General features: G+C 46.0%; 1 protein-coding gene across 2 annotated transcripts in view; it reads left to right on the top strand.

Annotated features, from left to right (window-relative positions):
- Positions 1-23,005, top strand: part of SGF29 (SAGA complex associated factor 29) — a 340,015-nt gene that overhangs the window by 237,847 nt on the left and 79,163 nt on the right. The window lies entirely within an intron of this gene.

Raw genomic sequence — 23,005 nt, 5'->3', positions numbered from 1 at the left:
GTTGTTCTCACATGATTGATGGGACCTCCTTTTGAGCCAATGAATAAGGCTAGCCTTAAGGCCCTCACCTATAACACCTCCTTCCTAGTGGACATTACCTCTACAAGGAGAGTTAGTGAATGGCAGGGTCTCTCAGTTCAGGACCCATTTGTGACTATTCACAAGGATATGGTGGTATTGCGCACATACCCACGTTTTGCGCCATCTGTAAGTTCCATGTGAACCAATCAATAGAACTTCCAACTTTCTTTCAGAACCCAACTAACTCAGCTGAAAGAAGCCTCCATACACTGGATGTTGGAAGAGCAGTAGTATACTACCTGGAAAAGACTAAACCACTAAGAAAGACAAGCCAATTCTTTGACTCTGTGGCAGCTGGTAGAGAAGGTGACCCTGTCTCTTAATCACCTATTTACAAATTAATTGTTAAATGCATCACTTGCCAAGAGATGCTTACCCTTTACGCCTAGAGCTCACTCTACTCGAGGCACAGGGGCTAGTATAGCCTTTATTGCAAATGTTCCCCTTGATTCTATTTGCAAGGCAGCTATCTGGAGTTCTGTTCACACATTCACTGAACATTACTTCTTAGACACACATTCTAAATCTGATTCTCAGGTGGGACAAGCAGTGCTAAGACATCTCTTTGCTACTGTTACTTCTCTCATCCCACCACCATCTCCTGGTACTGCTCGCTTCTATGCACAGCATGTGATTCTAAGCCGATTCGCAAGCATCAGAAGACATACATGTTAGGCAAAGATTGCATGCAATACCCTTTGGGTGCACTACAACAACCCTGATCTACAGGTAATAGGAACCCAACCTTTGGTATAAGTCTGTCCTACACAGGTTGGTAATGTGTTGAGCAGCCAGGCTTATCTCAAGAGGGGTCAATGTGAGCTGTAGGGGGGCTACACAGAGATTCACAGTAACAAGTATTCATATAAACACTTCAAGGTTTCTTGAATAAACCATTATTAATTTATTCATCAGTCAGTTAGAATAAGCCTTCTTCATAAGGGAGCAATATAAAAGCAACACACAAATACACTTCAAAACTGTACACTCTTAGTTTCTAAATCAGTAAATACCCTTTTGGGATGGCACACAGTCACAACCTACACTGTCAGGTGACTTCAATAGCTAGGGTGCTGGGGACATTAATATCTTACTGTTTGCATTTAGAATACTTTTAGAACTTGGTCAAAGGAAAAGGTTATTAGAACAACAAGAGACCAAAATATTCTTAAGCAGGCAAATACTTTTGGATCCCCCAAGAAGAGACATTCAATATAACTGGCTAAGCCAGAGTCAATGGGCAAAAGTCTTATGTGGGATGAAGCGCTTCTGGTAGGTAAGTAGAAAAGTCTTTGCACAATGTTTTAGAAGTATTGAAGAAAAGAAGAATCAAATGTAGGGCCACAAGCTGTTTAGACTTGTGAGTAGTAGAAGATGCAAGCAACTCTACAATGAGAGTTAAGTTCTCTCAGACTTTACAGTACCTTTGTATTGAAGAAACAAAAGAGCAGCAGATTACTTCTGTTCCTGTGCAGATCTCACTGTTCCTGTGCCTCAGTCGTGGAGACAAGAGGGAGGACGTCTGGGGACTCCTGCACTGCGATGGGCTGGTCACCGCTCGCAACCGCCAATCTTTCCAACAAGTGGCACTTCAGTGTTTCAGCTCCTAGCGACTACTGCAAATGGCAACACTGCAGTTTCTGGCTGTCGAGATGGACTTCCCTTGCTTCTGGGGTCCCGTACTCTGTTGAGGGGGCTCAGGCTGGGAGTCCGGAGGATCTTACTGGAGCTCTTGGCCAACTTAAAAGCAATGCACACAATCTGGTGTTCTTCTCCCTGGCGTTTCGGTTTCCAGCAGCAACTCTGTGGAAATGCAACCAGCTCCGAGAGAATGACCAGGCGGCTTACTTTGGAGTTGATTGGTCCCACCAACTCAAGGCGAGAGGTTGTCCTTGCAGGGGCTTCTCTGTCGATACAAATTCGCAGTTTCAGCACAGCAGAAGGCCTTCACCGGGCAAACCAACATTCCAGGAGTTGCAGCAGGCGTCCTCTTCAAGTTCTTCTTTGTTTCCTTCGTCCAGTAGTCGACTATGCCTTCCAAGACAAAAGTCTTGCCTTTTATTCAGTTCTCTCCCATTCATTCCTGCCTAGCTGTCAGTCACCCAGCAGGGTGGCTGTCCTTGCCGGACAGTCAGCCAGCCAATCATCACAGAGTGCATTTGACGCTCCTAGGAGACTAAGCACAGGGAGTTTCAGGCACCTCCCTCACTTCCTGCCCACCACAGGCACCCTGGAGCCAGAGGCGGGCTTCACTTGTGAATCCTACCAAAGACAAAACGAACAATGGGACCAAACCTGGATTGGCTCGCAGAGTACATCTCAAGAAGGACCTTAACACAAAGAAATGGCGAAAAAAGGCAGCCGGGGCCATTTTGACAAAAATGGCACCCTTGGGTGCTTTACTACAGCTGCGAGCTCAGCCCGCGGTAAATGCACACCACAGTAGTGTACACCACTGCCATCAGCCATTCAGGGAGGAAAGGTTAACATAAAAATGTTACATGAGAAGCTAGACAAAAGGGGATACTAGGTAAACCCTCCAGAACCCTATTGTATGATAGTGTGTGCTGGGTCTAGAAAGTTACAAATGTAAGTAAAGTCAATTTCACTTCACTGTTCTTGGAAACAGTAGTTTATCCAAGAGAAGGTATTTAAACCTTTGGGAAATCTGGAAGACTTCCCTGTGTCACTGCACTGACGGTGCTGTGTGACACAATGTAAAAGATGCCTATGGAGTTTGTCAGGCCCCACAACCAAAAGAGAAACAGAGTTCAAAAAATCACAGTAAAATACATGAGAGAGTGGGAAAAAGGGTCTCACTCTCTCCAGGTTAAAAAAATCAAGTCCTCAACATCCAGCAAACCTGCTTGGGGGGGGGTCTCTAAGGTGGAGGGAATTAGCACATTTCTGAGAATTCTTCCTAACAATACATTAGTCACTGTAATCGTATTTCTGATCATTGTATCTGTTTATATTCACATGCGCCCACCCTTCCTCGCCTCTTGGAGTAGAAGGAACATAGAAATCTTAGACATTCTTTTCTCTGTACTCTCACACATTCTGTAAGGCTCCCTCATGGCAGAACAAAAACAACTGGCCTCGACCCATTAGTTGTTGGACTATATGCACAGCATGTGAGTCTAAGCCGATACAGTCATCAGAAATACGATTACTGTGAGTAATGTATGTCATCCTTGTAACCTTCCCCAGGTTCAAAGCGGGATTTCCAATCAAAGATCAAAATTAGAAAATTCCTTTTCTTGTTTCCAAAATATGCTCATAATGGTCTTCTTACTCAAAAAGTCTTTCATTTGGCCTCTGACAAAGTTTCCACAAAGCAAAGCGAAAAGTCTTTATCTTCAGACTAATAGTCGATCTCAATATCACTTCTACTTCATGGAAAACCAAATCCTTAGACACTTCTTGATTCACAACAATGTTTTTGTCAGGATGGTGTATACCACAGTTCATCAAACACAATAGTGGCCTTGCCACTTTCTTTCCTTCACAACCTTCAACAACATTGAGATTCACAACTTCTTTTGTGAGAACACAATATACATTGGTGTTGTTTGTTCCACTGATTTGTTTGCCACATGCAATGCAGGTTATGTCCCTCTCCTCCTTAATACCTCTTACAAGGAGAGCTTCTCACCTGCTACTCTTGATTTCCTAAGTTCACGTCAAACAACTGCTGACCATGTGTCTTTATTACACTTGACTTTCTTTGGCTTGGGCAATGCTTGTTGGTGCATGGCTTAAAATGGTTACAATCTTTCAGCATTATTGATCACTTGTTACTTTGCCATTGCGGGTTATATGCTTTCTGAAGTATCTCCCCCTCTTTACTTTGGCAATGGTGGTTATAGTTTTTCTTCAGTATTGCCCCCTCTTTACTTTGGCAATACAGGTTTTTATCCTGCTTCAATATTGCACCTCTTTGTCTTTGCAATAATGGTTGTAACCTTTCCTTTCTGGCCTTCCTTCAAAGCGAGTATAATGGCAGTAAGACTTTCTTGAATTTGTTCTGTATTCAAAATATTTGATAGCGGTCAGCATTCGACTACAGAGTATTCCAGGGTTACCTCATACAGGCCAATTCACCGGTCTCTCTACACGCCAATTGGATTGCCGGTAGGCGAGAGCCGGCCTTTCGGGAGAAGGCTCTCGGAAAAGGCTCAGATCCGACTGAGCGTCTATCTTCAGCACGTCGCCATCCGAGCAGGAGCTCTGGCCTCCGCTCCTTCGCATCACGAGCAACCCCTTTCATCCCCATCCTGCCGAGTTTTGCAGGAAAAACAGGGCTTTGCAACCCACGTTGCCACAGCACTTCGCAAGTGCTTTTTAAAAATTGCCGAAATCCGTATATATTTTGTCGGCGCTCCACGACTTGAAATTGCACCAGGATACCCCCAGGCACTGTCCATCTGAAATTGAGATGTGCCCAGCAGCAACCACTAGATGCCATTGCCACCATTGGTAGACACGAGGCCACAACCCCTTCCAAGATGGCCGACGCCTGTGCTACTACCTCCTCACCCTGCCTAAGCTGCAACTTGTAGCCCCTGATTGGCCCTGCTTACGACTAAACGGCCAATCGGATTTCCGGTAGGCGAGAGCCGGCCTTTCGGGAGAAGGCTCTTGGAAAAGGCTCAGATCCTGACTGAGCTGACCGAGCGCAACCAGGCGCATCGGCGCGGAACGCTATAAGTCAGCCTCTCATCACCGTCATCCCGCCTTGTCACCCTAGACAAGGTAACTTTACACTTAGCCCGCACGAGGGCTGGCAACACACGCACCCGCTGCCTTACTTTCCCGATTAGACTTAATGCCCATAATGCTGTATCTCATGAGCTTGCCGCAGGACCTGTTTTGATTTACTGCTGCACCTCTTATTGCTTGCACACTGTCACCAGCTTGCAGATATCCTCACTACGACTTGTGTGTATGCCATAGACACCAGACTAACGCTCAATTCCCACTGTATGACCACCCTTGATCTACCATCCAATAGTCCAACCTAAACCAAACTGAGGTCAATGTATGTGCATGAATTATTTGCTCAGTGTTAAATTAGACTACACCTTGCATTATACCTGATCCACTCACGGGACATGATACTGTGTCAGACTTGTGCTGTATGCTACTGAATAATATGCTATTTTTCAAAGTGTTACTACAGTGTGATTCAGCCTACTAGCTTGCATTACTGACCTAACACCTAGCATCTTAACTTAACCTTTTCTGCATCCTATGTGTACCAACATTGCTGTATACGTGACTCATGCCCCACTGATAGGGAAAGCCCTTATTAGCTCGTTTTTTCCCTACCATATTTGTCATCGAACTTACTGCTGGGTCTCTATGTGCCAGCCCACGCCTGCTTAGCATGCACGCCTAGCCCTTGCCTCACGGCATTTTACCTTAGAGTGTATTATCCAATCTAGGCATTGCCCCACTGTACACTCTAGCCTAGAGTGTACCGGACGTGCATTGTGCAACCTTGCGCCCAGACCATGATCACCTGGCTTACTCTCACCATGTTCCCCTTCTGCATCATGCTGGACAATGTACCCTGTAGCGGCAATAACTTCATAAGCGTCAACGATGGCCTAGCCAATCTTGGTTGCCCAAGGCACTACCCGATCCCTTGCCCCACACCCTTCCTACCCTCCCAGTCACCTTTTCCACCCAACCACTACTCTCACCATACCTCCCCCGTAGACAACAGATCCCTAGCCAATACTATCTCTAACAAAACTCCCAATCACAGTAGACTCAGTGCTCCATGCCACACTATGCCCCCCACAACAAAATCTCCAGAACCCTTACGTTCAACCAACCCAGACATCACAGCCCGCAACAACAGACTAGGCACTAGGCTCCCCTATACAAATAGCAACCACCCAGCCAAACTCAACACCAAAACGAAGAAGAACTTAAAGACCCCCAATAAGCCTGAACCACTCCCCCTAAAAGGAGCCTTACTTAACGTCAGATCCCTGGCCGCACACCCCACAGAAATTGCCAACACCATTCTAACCAATGATCTCGACTTCCTTGCCCTAACGGAAACATGGCTACATGAGGCATCAGGACCACATTTATCGTTAGCCATTCCTGTCAATTACTCCATCCTCAGAGCTGACAGACCTAATGGTAAGGGAGGAGGCGTAGCGATCATATCTAAATCACTACTAGGCTGTAGACTAGTCTCCACCCTATCATTTAAATCCTGTGAGCTACTCAGTCAAGTTACAAACCTCCCCCTCAAGCACGATCACACTCCACCTTATATATAGACCCCCAGCCCCCCTGGAGCCTTCAAAGAAGACATCACGGCGCTCATCACTGAAAATTCCAAGCCTCTAGCACAAACTATTATCCTCAGTGACTTCAACCTTGGTTACAACGACCCCAAGGACACACCAGCCACATCCTTAGCAAACGCCCTAACTGAGCACGGATTCACTCAACTCAGTATTTCACGGACTCACCAGAAAGGTAGAATTATCGACTGGGTAGCAACTCTTAACTGCAACATCACTTGTAAGGACCCCCAACCTCTCACATGGACGGATCATTACCTTATCCCTCTCGAAATTCACATCAACCATGCCATTCCTAAAAAGCGCCCCATGGCACCAGCCTGCCCAACCAGAAACGAGCGCAACATCACCGCCGAAGCCCTATTACCCTTGGTTCTACCCACCCTTAACGCTCTACCTGTCAATGCTGATCTAAACCAATTAGTTGACACCTTCAACAACTCCATGGCCACTGCCATCAATACCATTGCCCCTCTGAAACTACGTAGAAGCAAGCAAGCCAATAAGCCACTTGAACTCATGGTACACCCCCGAACTTAAACTACTCAGGAAAAAGAAAGCCAAATCAGAACTCCTATGGAAAACCAACCCCTCATCTGAAAACAAATCCAATCTCAAGAACATCTCCGCGCTATACAAAAGTGAGATCATTTGCACTAAAAAAGATGCCTATAACGTTCGGATAGATCAGGCAGGTTCTTCCACCAAAGAACTATTTAAAATACTAAAGGAGCTAGAAAACCCCAATCCACCTCCAGACACCTGTTCAAAAGATAAACCTTGGTGCACCAGCATCCAGAATGTCCTCAACAATAAAATCATAGGACTCCAAACCAAAATTGAGGACAAACGTCAACAACTCTTCCACAACAAGACCACTAACCAAAGCCTAAGCTCACCAACACCTATCAAAGCTAATATAGGCTTTACCTTTAAGAAAGTAACTATCTTAGAAGTCAAAAAAATCATCACATCCTTAAAACCATCCAACTGCAAAGGGGACAGCTGCCCTGCCCAGATAATAAAAGACGCAGCCAGAGACATCTCCCCTTTTATCACCAAGCTAATTAACCTTTCATTTGCTAATAACTCTGTTCCCAGCAACCTAAAACAATCTTGGGTTCTCCCTCTCTAGACCCAGCCATACCAACTAACTATAGACCCATCACCACTGTCCCTTTCCTGCTAAAAATCCTGGACAGTCGCCTACATCCAGATTCAGGAGTACCTAGAATCTAACCAACTGTTAGGTATACGTCAGTCGGGCTTCAGACCTCAACACGGGACAGAAACCGCTCTGGTTGACCTCAAAAGCCAGATTGATGAAATCAAAGATAAAGGCAACGCTGCAATCCTACTTCTCTTAGACCTCTCAGCGTCCTTCTATTTAGTCGATCACGAAATCCTATGCAACCACCTATCTATCGCAGCCCACTTCTCCTCCTCTGCCTCCTCATGGATACAATCCTTCCTGGCGAATAGAACCATGCAAGTTTTCTCCACAACAACAACAACAGCAGCAGCAGACCTGATCCCCATCATATGCGGAGTCCCACAAGGCTCCTGTGTCTCCCCCACTTTGTATAACATATTTACGTAGCCGCTACTCGACAAACTGGACCGTCTGGGTGTCACCTACACTAACTATGCAGATGACACCCAGATTCTCCTCACCATCTCAGGCAACTACAATGCGGACGTCACCCGGATTAACAAAATCTTCTCCATCATTCAGGCATGGATGGCCACCCACGGCCTTTGCCTGAATGATGAGTAGACGGAGCTTCTGCTGGTCGGCTCCCCGAATAACCTGTCTGAACTCAGTCCTAACTACAAGAACATTATCATAGATGGCAACACCATCCCCATTGCTAAAAGTGTGAAAACCCTAGGCTTCCACCTTGATGCTAACACTAACCTCACCAAACAAATCAACGCGACCGCCTCAGCCACTGCCTATACGGGTAAGCTAATTAGGGCTAGCTGTCATGATCTCTGCTTCCAAAAGGTCAGGGTTTTCCCAACTCCCTTGGAAGCAGATCCATAACCCAGGTTCCGAGTGCCAACCAGTCCCAATTGGGACCTTTTGGACCCAGTCCTGGCGCCAGTGGCACCAGGCTCATAAATATGCCCAGTCCCAGCGCTGGAAGCGCCGGGCTCATAATGCTTGGGTGGACTTACCTGCAGCAGACCATGCTGCTTACTTGCCTGCCAGTTGAGCCTCTGATCCTCTTCTGTTTGGAACTAATTTTCCTGTTGGGTGGAGCAGGAGCCACTCCCTAGGTTCAGAACACTGGAACTCTTCTGGAAAGCAGGAACTCTTTTCTTACCTAGGCGTGGCTGTGGAAGGAAACACCTAAGCACTTCAGGAGGCTATTTAAACCACACCCGATGGATGAATCTTGCTTTGCGTTATTCTGCATCCTCTGCAGCAGAACGCTCATCGTGTCTTCTGCATCTGATCCTGGGCCTAAGGAAAAAGGCTTACCATCCTGAATCCAGTCTTCAGCAACACCTATAAAGACAAGAAAGAACAGGTTAGCATTACGGTCTTCAGTGACAGCTCTTCACTTACCTGGTCCATTGGCTGTCACCAACTCCTCGCGCTGCATTCCGACATCTGAAGGACAAAGGCTTACCTACTCTTCGTGCGCTCCGGAGGTCTTCACACTGCATTCCGGCATCTGAAAGACAAAAGCTTACCAACTCTTCGCACGCTCCGGAGGCCTTCGGCGCTGCATCCCGCATCTGAAAGACAAAACAAGGTGCGTTTAAAGACATTGGGGAACTTTAATACTCACGTGCCATTACTCCTTTCCACATCTAACCCAGTGGGTATTCCGGCACCCTGCAGCCGCTCCGAACTTATACCTGCAAAATAAAAAGACAGAGCGCATCGTGAAGCAGGCAACAAGCGCTTACTTACGTGCTTCCAGGCGCTTCTATTCATCACACGGGCTCCATCTTCAACTCACTTCAGCCCGTCATCCACCATCGCCGGAACCCTGCAAAACAAGAGACATCATTACTAAAGACTTTAAAGACATTAGAATTACTCGAAACTTACCGTTGGTGCAGTAAACGACGGACAGCAGTCCTCTGAAGTCAAGAGGCCTGCTCCCCTTATCCAGTGAAGAAACTGGTTACAGCACCCTGCCCCGAGGCAGATGGAGAGCACGGCGTTCACTTACCTAAGGTGAGAGCGTTAACCTTCGGGGTTCTACAGGAGAAGAGAAAGGGAAGAAGAGAGAGACATTCAATAACTCAGTTCACTAATCCCATATTTTCTATCTGCAGACATCTTACCCTTCGAATCAGACATACAGTGCACAGAGGTACAGCCCAAAGAGCCAGCCGTGTGTTACACATCACCTTTGAAGATACGGTATACGCCCAGTCAAGACCGGCGCCTCTACGGGAATCAGGTGAGCGTTACAGAACGCAAAGCCTACCACAAAACTCCCGTCCAGGCGCTATGGAAACCTCGGATACCGACCAACTAGCCCAGTTACTTGGGGAACTGAGGGCAGAAGTGCATGCAGCCCGTCGGGAAACGAACGCTCTAAGAAGGGAACTGATTATTTCCAAGGAGCGAACAGATGATCTCGCTAGACAATTGCTACAGTCACAAGCCGGACAGACCCCGTTACCCGCATCTGGGGGAAATCTTCCTTCTACATCCTCCATGAATCCAGTGCAGATCAACCTACCTGGGAATGTACCTCTGGCTCCGCCCGAACGATTTTCTGGTGACCCAAAGAGGTTTGCAGTATTTATCAATCAGTGCCGGTTGCATTTCTTATGCCGGCCAGCAGCCTTTCCAACTGATCAAGCTAAAGTAGCTTTCGAGCTTTCGTACCTTAGTTGCAATGCGGCAGACTGGTCGATCCCTCTAGTAAATAAAGATGATCCGGTCCTCCATGATTTTCAAGCTTTTCAGCTCAGTATGGAAAAACTGTTCGCAAGACATTCACAGGGGCAGGCCTTGGACAATGAGCTTCTTTTGTTGCGACAAGGTAATCAAGACCTTTTGGCTTATATTGCGTCTTTCAACAGACTGATAGTGGAAACTCAATGGCCTGAGGACAAAAGGATTACGCCGTTTTATAGAGGTCTACGTGGAGAGCTCAAAGATGTGTTAGCCCAAGTAGTGAATCCCCCACAAGATTGTTCGGACTATATAGACTTAGTCGTTCAAATAGATCACAGACTGCAGAACAGGAAGGCCGATCGTTCCAAGTTTGATGCTCGAGTATTTTCCAAACCGCCAACTCCTTCCAAAGGAGTAGACTCCGGGGAACCCATGCAAATAGGGGGTCTGAAAGGTCCTCTAACACAAAAGGAGCGGGAAAGGAGAAAGCAGTTGCAATTATGCCTCTATTGCGGAAACTCAGGGCACTTTCTTCGAGACTGTCCGGTGAAACCTGCCAAGAAGGCAGTAGGAGCTGCAGTTACCAAAGTTACAAACTCTGAGCAGGGAAACGACCTCGCCCGACAAGAATAGAGGTCCTCTTGCCGAGCGTGAAAACCAGTTCCGTGACCTCGCATTTCGTGATACCTATGGTCCTCATTAGCCCTGATAATCCGGATCGATTACATGCAATCGAAGCTTACGTCGACAGCGGTGCCATCGGCAATTATGTGGATCATGAAATGGTTTTGAGGATGAATCTAACTCTTTGTCCCAAGGCTGTAAAGGACGTCATTACTACGGTGGATGGTACGGAGATAGCCTCCGGGCCAGTAACGCATACCACTCAAGAAGTGACGCTAGCAAGTCAAGATGGACACCATGAGAAGATCGTGTTCGATGTGATCAAGGCCCCTCAGTTTCAGATTATTCTAGGAATACCTTGGTTAGAAAAACACAATCCTCTGATCGATTGGCGAGCAAGAACGGTCCAGTTTCCAGAATGTGTCTCTACTTGTCACACTCCACCTGGTGTTGCACTGGCAGCAATTTCTTCAGAGACTCCCCAGTTACCTCCCGAATACCTAGAATACCAAGATGTTTTCCGGAAGGATCAGGCTAACTCTCTATCTCCTCATAGGTCTTATGACTGCCAGATAGACCTGATACCTGGATCTACTCCTCCTTGTAGTAGAATTTATGCCCTCACCGAGCCTGAGAACCTTCACCTTCGACAATACCTGGATCAATACCTGGCAAATGGGTTTATTCGTCCTTCCAAGTCCCCTGCTTCTTCAGCTTTGATCTTCGTTCCAAAAAAGGAAGGAGACCTTAGAACTTGTATAGATTATCGCTCCCTGAACCAGATCACCGTTGAGAATAGATATCCGTTACCTTTGATCCCTGAACTCCTGGACCAAGTCAGAAAAGCATGCATATATACAAAGCTGGATCTTAGAGGAGCTTACCACTTGGTACGAGTAAAAGAGGGCGATGAATGGAAGACGGCCTTCCGCACCAAGTATGGGCTATTTGAATATCAGGTCATGCCCTTCGGACTTTGCAATGCCCCGGCCGCCTTTCAATATTTTATGAACCATGTCCTCAGATAGCTCATAGATGTGTGTGTTGTTGTTTACATTGACGACATCCTTGTGTATTCTTCATCGGAATCTGAACATCGGAAACACGTGAAAATGGTCCTCGAAAGATTGCGTCAACACAAACTTTTCGCTAAGTTGGAAAAATGTGTTTTCAACGTGACTGAAGTTGAATTCTTGGGATTCATATTATCACCTGGCGGAGTGCGTATGGATTCAAAGAAGGTCGATGCAGTTCTCAAATGGCCATCACCATCCTCCGTAAAAGGTGTGCAAAGCATGTTAGGCTTCGCTAACTTTTACCGCAGGTTTATCCCCGAATTCTCTCGAATAGTCCAGCCCATCACTGCCTTGTTAAAGAAAAACAAACGTTTTGAATGGTCTACCGAGGCGGAACAAGCTTTCCAGGATTTGAAGACTAAATTTATCTCTGCACCAATCTTAAAACACCCTCGCCCCGAACTCCCCTACATCGTGGAAACTGATGCTTCAAGCCTTGCCATGGGGGCAGTTCTATCACAAAAGGACCCGGTAACCAATCAGTTGCATCCCGTGGCATTTTGGTCCCGCAAATTCTCGCCTCCTGAAATCAATTACACGATTACTGACAAGGAACTTCTGGCTATCAAGTCTGCCTTTAAGGCTTGGCGGCATTATCTGCTGGGGGCCCGACACACCGTTACTGTGATTACGGATCACCGAAACCTGCAATATTTGAAAACCGCAAAAGCCCAATCCTCTAGACAACTCCGTTGGGCATTATTCTTTGCCGAGTTTGACTTCATAATTACCTATCGACCTGGTACAAAAAACGGTAAAGCTGATGCCCTTTCTCGGATGGGAGTGGAAGAACACTTGATCAACCCTAAACCTGTACCAATCATTCCCGAACAAAGAATTCTGGGTGTAATCGCCACACAATCCATAGAGGAAGTTAAGGATAAAGCCAGGCAACTTGTAACTCCAGCAGACATACAGAATTGGCATCTGCAGGGAAAGGACTTTGCAGTAAAGGACAACTTATTGTATTTCCAAGAACGATTATACCTACCCAGCACAGATTTACAGAAAAAAGTAATCTCTTGTTATCACGATTCTTTAATGGAAGGACATCCCGGTATAGCCAAGACCTCAGAAAAGATCAAGCGCTAATTCTGGTGGCCGTCTTGGAAAAAAGATATCAGAGACTTTATAATGTCCTGTGGAGTATGCGCCCAAAACAAGAGTCAAAAGGAAAGACCAGCAGGCCTCTTACGCCCTATTGACATCCCACCTCGCCCTTGGCATACGCTTTCTATGGACTTTATCACCAATCTACCTCCATGCTCCTGATACAATACGATTCTAGTAATCGTGGACTTATTCTCCAAGATGGCGCATTTCATTCCACTCAAAGGCTTGCCAACAGCAGCAACTCTGGCCCGAGAATTTCTCGAAAACATCGTCCGACTGCACGGTTTTCCTTCGGTTCTAATTTCGGATCGAGGTAGTCAATTTATTTCTCATTTTTGGCGAAGTTGCTGTCGGTCGGCTCAAATTGATGTGAGACTATCGACCAGTCACCACCCTCAGACCGACAGACAAACCGAGAGGACCAATCAAACTCTGGAACAGTATTTATGCTGCATGCTGCAACAAACTGAAAAAACTTGTAAAGACATCCTTTGGATAGCCGAATATGCCTACAATAACTCTGTCCATTCGGGAACTGGGAAAATCCCGTTTTTTCTTTTGTACGGCAGTCACCCTCGAACCTCGGAGTTGGATCCCCTCCAAGATCTTGAAACACCAGCAGTAGACTACCTGCATTCTACAATCACCCAAGCCTTTAAGGAAGCTGTTTCTCACCTTCAAAGGGCTAAAGAACAATACAAGAAAGGAGCAGATCAACATCGGAAGGAAGCCCCTCAATATCAAGTAGGGGACCAAGTCTGGTTATCCACCAAACATCTACCTCTAAAAGGGCCACGCACATTCAACCCAAGATACCTTGGTCCCTATTCCATCACTACCATAGTAAACCCACTAGCGGTCAAGTTGGACTTGCCCCCGCACATGAAGATACATCCGGTCTTCCACGTCTCTCGATTAAAACCCATGCAACCTCAAACCCGACTAACTAAATCTCCAAAACCTATCATAGTTGATGGAGAACTCGAGTTTGAAGTCAAAAGCATTCTGGACTCCAAGATCTCCAAATCTAAACTATTTTACCTAATTGACTGGAAAGGCTACGGCCCCCAAGAGCGATCCTGGGAACCTGCTGAATATGTCCACGCTCCTCGCCTAATCAAAAGATTTCACCGAACATTTCCTGACAAGCCAAAACCCCCGGAGAAGCCCGGTTTGGGAGGGGCCTTGAGGGGGGGTACTGTCATGATCTCTGCTTCCAAAAGGTCAGGGTTTTCCCAACTCCCTTGGAAGCAGATCCATAACCCAGGTTCCGAGTGCCAACCAGTCCCAATTGGGACCGTTTGGACCCAGTCCTGGCGCCAGTGGCACCAGGCTCATAAATATGCCCAGTCCCAGCGCTGGAAGCGCCGGGCTCATAATGCTTGGGTGGACTTACCTGCAGCAGACCATGCTGCTTACTTGCCTGCCAGTTGAGCCTCTGATCCTCTTCTGTTTGGAACTACTTTTCCTGTTGGGTGGGGCAGGAGCCACTCCCTAGGTTCAGAACACTGGAACTCTTCTGGAAAGCAGGAACTCTTTTCTTACCTAGGCGTGGCTGTGGAAGGAGACAGCTAAGCACTTCAGGAGGCTATTTAAACCACACCCGATGGATGAATCTTGCTTTGCGTTATTCTGCATCCTCTGCAGCAGAAAGCTCATCGTGTCTTCTGCATCTGATCCTGGGCCTAAGGAAAAAGGCTTACCCCATCCTGAATCCAGTCTTCAGCAACACCTATAAAGACAAGAAAGAACAGGTTAGCATTACGGTCTTCAGTGACAGCTCTTCACTTACCTGGTCCATCGGCTGTCACCAACGCCTCGCGCTGCATTCCGACATCTGAAGGACAAAGGCTTACCTACTCTTCGTGCGCTCCGGAGGTCTTCACACTGCATTCCGGCATCTGAAAGACAAAAGCTTACCAACTCTTCGCACGCTCCGGAGGCCTTCGGCGCTGCATCCCGCATCTGAAAGACAAAACAAGGTGCGTTTAAAGACATTGGGGAACTTTAATACTCACGTGCCATTACTCCTTTCCACATCTAACCCAGTGGGTATTCCGGCACCCTGCAGCCGCTCCGAACTTATACCTGCAAAATAAAAAGACAGTTAGAGCGCATCGTGAAGCAGGCAACAAGCGCTTACTTACGTGCTTCCAGGCGCTTCTATTCATCACACGGGCTCCATCTTCAACTCACTTCAGCCCGTCATCCACCATCGCCGGAACCCTGCAAAACAAGAGACATCATTACTAAAGACTTTAAAGACATTAGAATTACTCGAAACTTACCGTTGGTGCAGTAAACGACGGACAGCAGTCCTCTGAAGTCAAGAGGCCTGCTCCCCTTATCCAGTGAAGAAACTGGTTACAGCACCCTGCCCCGAGGCAGATGGAGAGCACGGCGTTCACTTACCTAAGGTGAGAGCGTTAACCTTCGGGGTTCTACAGGAGAAGAGAAAGGGAAGAAGAGAGAGACATTCAATAACCCAGTTCACTAATCCCATATTTTCTATCTGCAGACATCTTACCCTTCGAATCAGACATACAGTGCACAGAGGTACAGCCCAAAGAGCCAGCCGTGTGTTACACATCACCTTTGAAGATACGGTATACGCCCAGTCAAGACCGGCGCCTCTACGGGAATCAGGTGAGCGTTACACTAGCAGACCCTTCCTATCTTCCAACAGCTGCCTCACTCTTGCTAGAGCACTCATTCAGTCCAAACTGGACTATTGCAATAGTCTGTACCTAGGAGCCAACCAATCCATAACCAACAAACTCCAGGTTCTCCAAAATAATGCTCTACGCGCAGCACTCAACGTCCCAAGGCGTGAGCACATTTCCACCACCAGGAAAGCGTGTAAATGGCTCTCCATGCAGCAAAATATCGTCCTCAAAACCATTTGCCTCACTTACAAGGCCTTAAACCACCTAGCCCCACAGTATCTCACTAATAAATTTACTCTAAAATCCGCCTCCAGAACCACCAGATCATCAAACTCCTCATGCCTGTTAGTGCCCAGATTTGCCTTAAAAAGAGCAGGAGGAGCTAGCTTCACAGTGCTAGCCTCCCAACTTTGGAACACCCTACCACTCAACATTAAAACTATTGAGTCTTTTCCGATCTTTAGGAAACATGTCATTGGCTGGTTACTGAACAAAGAGTAGAAATTACCTGCACTCTCTAATCGCAACCATGCCTGTATTATAAGTAAATTGTTGTACCATGTAAATTGTTGTACTATGTAAATGTATATCTTATGCCTGTAACCGCTTCCTTAAGCGCCCTTCTACCTACGGGTCCCGAGCGCTATACAAATAAATAAAAGAAACAAACAAACAAACACGCGTCCTCTCAAACCACTGCCTCTGCTTCTTCTGTTGATTCCTGAATGTCTGAAAGCTTTTGTCATGTTCCTGCGTCCCGCCACGCTCTGAAAAGGAGCCCGTCTTGCTGCTCCAGCACTCAACCAGGCACGAAATAAGGAGAGCTTGTCTCTCGATCGGGACAGCCTGTCAAAATACTGCTTCCCGCTGTGTGAACTCTGCACTTCGTTTTCAACTCCTGAGGACTGAAATCCGTTTCAAAGACAGCGGCGGCTCTGGCGTCTTCGTTGCTCTACTTCTGCTGCTACTACTGCAGCTGGCAACTCATGCTACTGCTCCACCTCCTTGTTCTCATGGCCCGCACCTGAGGGGGCCTTAAATATTCAAAGGTCCCACACAAGTGTGGGTCATCAGAACCACTAGACTTCATGCTGCAGTTTTGTGCCTCTGAGTCCCTCTTCCTCATCCGAGTACTTAGGCCATTGTGGGACTTGAAGGCCCCAATGTTTTGGTTACTTTTTATATCTAAGGCCTCAATTTTACAATAGGCCATCAAAACTGTAGGGTCTCTAGGGAAGTTAGAGGGTTCTCCCAGTTCTCCTGACCCAAGTCCCCTCTCATGTGATCTTCCTGCAGAACACCTCCCCCACTCCATACCAGAGAGTCAGGAAGCATCTGACTTTCCCTGGCCACAAGAGAAGGCTCCCAGCACAGGGTTCTTGTGATAATCACATCTGATTAATCACAGAACACATTTGCTGTTGTTACCCAAACATATTTCAAAATTCTATCTCAAGCAATCCACAGCATTAGCTTGTTTCTTCCCCAACCCTCAGAGTAGGGAGGAAAGGCATCACACACACTAGATGGATGCAGAGCAATAAGGTTCTACCTTAACAAAAATTAAACAAATACGAAAGATATGCTAGATCTTTGTTGTTTTATGTGCAGCATTCCGTGGGTGGAGGGGGCGTTTCGAAGGGCACCATTTCAAGATGGATTTTTAGATGTATCCAAATGGGCTACACACTAGCACATAAAACACTACCATTTACTGCAAGAGCTGACTCCAAATGCAGCACCCTTAGCCTTCACTGTTAATGTCACTTTAAAATAGATTTGTAAGGCTGCAACTTGTAGCTCGATATATATGTTTAAATAACGCTATAGTGTAGAGAAACAGGCAAGAGCGGATTCACACTTGGCACAATTAATTCTTAAACACCTAATTTCTTCTGTTCCTACTTCTCAGCCACCACTTGCTTCAAGTACTGCTTGCTTATCTATGCACAGCATGTCCATCTAAGCAGATCCACAAGCTCAGATGACCCAGTAATCGTCTTTCTATAGCTTGTATTTGCTTAGTCGCATGCTTTTAACAAAACATTACTCTGTTACAATACAAATAATATACTCCGGGCAGGAAAAGCAAACCATCTAAGGATGTTGACACTAGAAGAATTGTGGGTCTCTGTACACGTAGGATAGGGTTAGAGTTACAGCAACGTTCTTGTTGACCCCCAGTTTTTTTTTATTTAAAAAAATGTAATACTCGATCCAACTACCAGATGGCGTAATATGCATAGCATGTTACTTATCACATACAAGCTACAAAAAGACTATTACTGGGTAAGTAATATTGGTCACATAAAGCCTTTTTATTTTATTTTTTTATTTTTTTTAAATAACAGTACATCCACAATGGATGTTTGATTAAATTAAAGCATAGTGAGAAAGTGCTAGGGTGGAGATTAGTTTTCCTAAGGAATGTCATAGGTTGTCTTTTCTCAAGAACGGAGTGAACCAGGCTTTGTTGCCATAAGGGAGTGAAGGGGCGGAGCTGGAGAGTGATCGTGGCAGCGATTTTCAGACATCTAACCAATCATGGCCATTTTTTTTAAAGTGCTGTGACACCTTCTGGGGGTTTTGGCCCCTTAAGGACAAATCCAAAAATAGGAATGGGAGAATGGACAAAGCTTAATGAAGGTTACAAAAGAAGCACCCAAAATCCAAGTTCTCTATACCGTAAAACACTAACAAAGCATATTATACATTGGTCTTCACTCTGAGCTGAAGTGTCAATGTCAATCAACTTCATCAATAGAATGACTCATGTAAACAAAGATTGGTAGCCAGTGAAACTGATCGCAGGGAACTGACCTCATAAAAATATCAACTCTTGAAAAGTAAAGTCACCTAAAAAGATAGTAACTTGTTGTGGTAGCTGATGTGCAACTGTTTTGTGCCTCATTACCGATTCCTCAGAAAAATATAAGGGACTAGACTTTCATTCTAAAAGCAATATAGGAAGAACAAAGCAAGGTGGTCATACTAACTTGGCCATGCATAACTGTTTAGATGGTGTTATGGAGTTTTCCCAAAGTCCACCTATGGGAGTACTCTATAAAATGTATCCCTTGTTACATATACCCCATCCCTTGTTACATATACCCCTAACGTCTACTATAAGTATGTAGCACTCAAGGTTTTGGTAGTATTGCAGAGCAGCCATGCTTGTTTTAGGAAGGAGATGTGAGCTGTAGGTCAATGTAGGTAGAACTTAGACAATACATAGGCCCAAAGAAACACGTACACACTTATAGTTATATTGAAATAGCTATTTATTGTATATATGCACAAGACAAAGATAAATCTTCAGATAGGTAAGTAATATTTCAAAGGTAATAAACACAATAGAAAACCAATATAATAATATAGGTTAGTAGATCAGTGTATGCAATTCAAAGCTATGCAAAACCCACTGTTATAGCTACTCAAAATATTCTTTTGAAGGAATAAAATGAATGAACAGCACCAGCATTAGCAGGTAAACACTTTTCAATATTCAGACTCCTTAATGCTTTAGCAGTCCATTCATATGTAGGTATGAGTTCTTCAAAGTCAGATTGGAGGGAAAACAGGTAAGGCACAGCTGTAGAAAAGTCAAAGTTCCAAATGATTCTTCAGTTACAAGTAAGTAGCAAGCTTTTGTTGGTAAGCTCCCTGAAGGCGCACAAGCATTAGGTCGGGCCTACGTGTATGGGCAAACACCCACACACTGGAATCAGCACTCCAGCAGCAAAGGAGTGACAGAAAGACTCAAGGTAAGTATTTCCCTGAACCCCAGAGTACCTGAGGAGTGATGAAGATGATGAAGCTGGATGCCTTCACGATGTAGCAGCTGCGGACCCAGTCTCTTGTTCCTTTGTCGTGGTGACAAAAGGAGGGGCTCTGGAAGGGATTTTGCAGCAGTGGTCGAGAGAGGAGGCTTCCAGCAAAGTACACTTTGTGCTCCAACGCAGATCTGTAGCTTTGGCGCCGTTTCAGCAACACCAAGGAAATAATGGTTACTGGTCAGTTAATTCGCCTCACTTGCTCAGTCCTGCGCTATGGTGATGAGTGGGACCTTGCCTATGGCGGTCATGAATGTGTCCACCAGAGTTTCGGGAGGGTTTGTTGGTGGCAAGATGATGCACCGCGAAGTGTTTGCAGGTCCCCTGGCATTGGTGTTCTGCAGCTCTGGAAGGTCACAGGACGTCGAGGGATTTCCCAAATTAAAGGTAGTATTATGACTGATTATGCCTACCATTCTAAGGTAGGAAGCCGTCCTCTTCGGAACTTCCCTGTCTATTCGAAAATGGGGTCAGGGCAACAGCAGTCACTTCAACAGCCTTCTCAGGTTGCTGGAAGGTGCTGCAGCATCTCTGGTCGTCTTCTCTGTATCTTCAGTTCCAGTGGTCGACTCTGCACCAGGAATCCAGCCTTTTATCTAGGGACCCAGACAATCTGCACTCATGGCTACATTGAAACTTTGGGTGGGACTGTCTTTTAAGGACAGCCAATCTCCCAGTTGAAACAGGCTCCAGGCAGGCATGCCAGAAGACAGAGACCAGTGGAGTTTCGGGATCCTCCCTTGCTTCCTGTCCTCACAGACACTCTGGAACCTCGTTGGGCTTCACAGAGGATTCCCACCGAAGACAAAAGTCAAACCAGGACCTCTCCCTACTTGGCATGGCAGAAGAAGGACCAAGAAAGGACAAGCAAACAAGATATGGTGGGAAAAGAAGACAGCCCTCTTTGTGGGTCAATGGTGACCTTTCTGTGCATTAATGCGGCTGTGAACACTGCCAGGGAAGGAAATGCACAGACAAGTCAGTAGATTGTATCCACTGCCACCAGCCATTCAGGTTTACCTGTCACTGTAACATAACTGTTATAGGAGCAGTGAGAAAGGGGATACAGTGTAATCCCTCAGCACTCCACATGAGGTGGTGTGTGCTGATCTCACAAAAGAAAAGGTAAGAAGGATAAAAAAATATCCCCCTATCCTTGGGAACATTAGTTTACACAGGGTGAATAAAATAAAAAGGGAAGCACAGAGGGGCCCCCCAGAAACACTGCACACAATTGGCTGTGTGCTGCAAAAGTACATTGCAGATGCCTTAGGAAATATGGAGGAAAGCATGACTCCATAAATTAGAGTAGAAAAATAATCAATAAAGGTTCCCGTAGTCGGAGCAAAAGAACGAGTGAAAAAAAGGCTCCCACTCACTGAGGAGAAAAGAGAAAAATCCCAGGAATCCAGCAAAAAGTGCTGGGCGGGGGTCTCACAGGTTGAGGGGATTTGGCTTAAAAATGAAGAATCTCCTTAACAGATTGTTTCCAAATCAGCCCTGGTTGGAAGATTTTGGAAGGCTACCATATTATGGTGAAAGACAATGAGGTTAGCCAAAACCCAATCAAGGTCACACAACAGAGCTGTCGCGTCTTAGTCTTGCGAAGGGTGTAAGTGTGTTTTAGGGTTAAAATGAGTCCACACAACGCAAGACCAATAATTCAAGTTATACAGTAAGTATATAAAAATGCAATTATTTATTAGGCCTTCACTTTACACACTATGCACAGAAAAATCACAGGCCTGGTAAGTATTGTCACACAAAATCCTTATAAAACATAAGCACATTCACCATTAGGAGAAATTGAATTGCATTTGACTCAATTAGCAGTGCAATATGGGTGAGTGTCCGATGCTGTGATAATAGGCCCACCTGCCATAAAGTCAATCCACGTTCCTCTGAGTTCTCGGATGGGATACCACCATGTTTGAAGGTACCAGACTTCGCTCCAGACTTGTTTCTACCACAAGTGTCGTATAGACAGAAAGAGGTACTTTTGTTGCACAATATTTCGTTTCGGTTGTTTGCAGTGCCCAGGAATCTGTTCCAGACAGCTTCCAGTTGAAGACCCAAATGAAGACAAGTGAAGCCTGCTGTGGGAGATACGTCTACGGGACACCTTGGGACATGAAGAGTACAAGATCAAACAAAGGTCACCACGGCGGGCATCGAAAGGCAATCTTATAGCGCAGGATCTTATAAACACAGGAGCAGCCACAGCGTAGCTTCCCTTGGAGTGAGGCGGCTGAAAACGTAGGAGCAAGCGACTTGTGGCACAAGCTGTTGATCTGCCAAGTTCCAAGGCTCTGCTCTGAACTATGGCTGCAGCGCAGTAGCCCAGGATCAAGCTAGTCAGTCCACCGGTTGGTAAAGGGACACTTCTGAAGGCTCAGCCGGAACAGTTCCTCGAGCATGGGTCGAGATTGGTTGTTCCCACCAGTCCAGGGGTCGAAGCACCAACAAAGGCCTTGAGATCAAGACAGAGGAGCAGGGCTTCACCGAGACAACACTGGAGTTGATACTGATGAGCTGCAGGAGTCGTCTTTGGGTTGTAAGCGTGCTGCTTGTCCAAGTAGAAACTTTGTTCCAACGATGATCTGATGAACAGTTGCAGGAGCCCTCCTTTTATCCAAAATTCAGGCTGGGCATAAACCAAAGCCCGCCAATAGTAAGGATCTGCACCATTAAATATCCAGGGGTTGTCCAATCATAGACAACCACGTGTCATCTCATCTGCCCAACAACAGACTTTCAGGTACCAGAGGATGTTGTTTGGGAGTACGTATTCCCATCCTGTTCCTCTGGCTCTCACACACACACAACGCTCCTTAGCTCGTGTAAGCCACAGCTTTCCCTGGAAAGTGATTTCCAAATATGGCATTTCCTGAACTGAGAAGGCAGGAAAGAAGGCCAGAGATCTATATGGCCAAAGAACATGCGAAAAACCTTGTGGCACGGCCATCTTAGGTTTTAGCCACCTTTAGTAGCCATTAGCCATAAATGCAAAAGTGCTCAAGTAAATGAACACAAACATGGTAAAAAAAATCACAGCTGCCACCAGCTTGTCTTGGGCACGTATAAAAAGCAACCAAATATTAATTATATAAAAAGATAGGATACAAAGTTTCCTAACTTCACTGTAAGGTGATGTGTGCAATTGTAACAATACAAGAATCCATTACGAGAGACATTGGGCCTCATTACGAGTCCGGCTGTAGCCGTGCCGGAAAAACCGTCAGGCTGCTGCTGGACCCGTAATACCATTCCACCTCTGTGATTGCCAGAATCACTGATGCATTACAACCCTGGTGACCCGGTAATTCTGGAGGTGGAATTCTGTAAATCCCCATTCCCATGGAGTCCTATAGGACTCGATGGGGACCATGGAAAAACTGGTTCTGTCTATGAC

Source organism: Ambystoma mexicanum, chromosome 3p (genome assembly GCF_040938575.1).
Source record: "Ambystoma mexicanum isolate Mex_15411 chromosome 3p, UKY_AmexF1_1, whole genome shotgun sequence".
NCBI lineage: Eukaryota > Metazoa > Chordata > Amphibia > Caudata > Ambystomatidae > Ambystoma > Ambystoma mexicanum.
The sequence above is the reverse complement of the archived record's forward strand: the minus strand, read 5'-3'. Positions and strand labels throughout refer to the sequence as shown.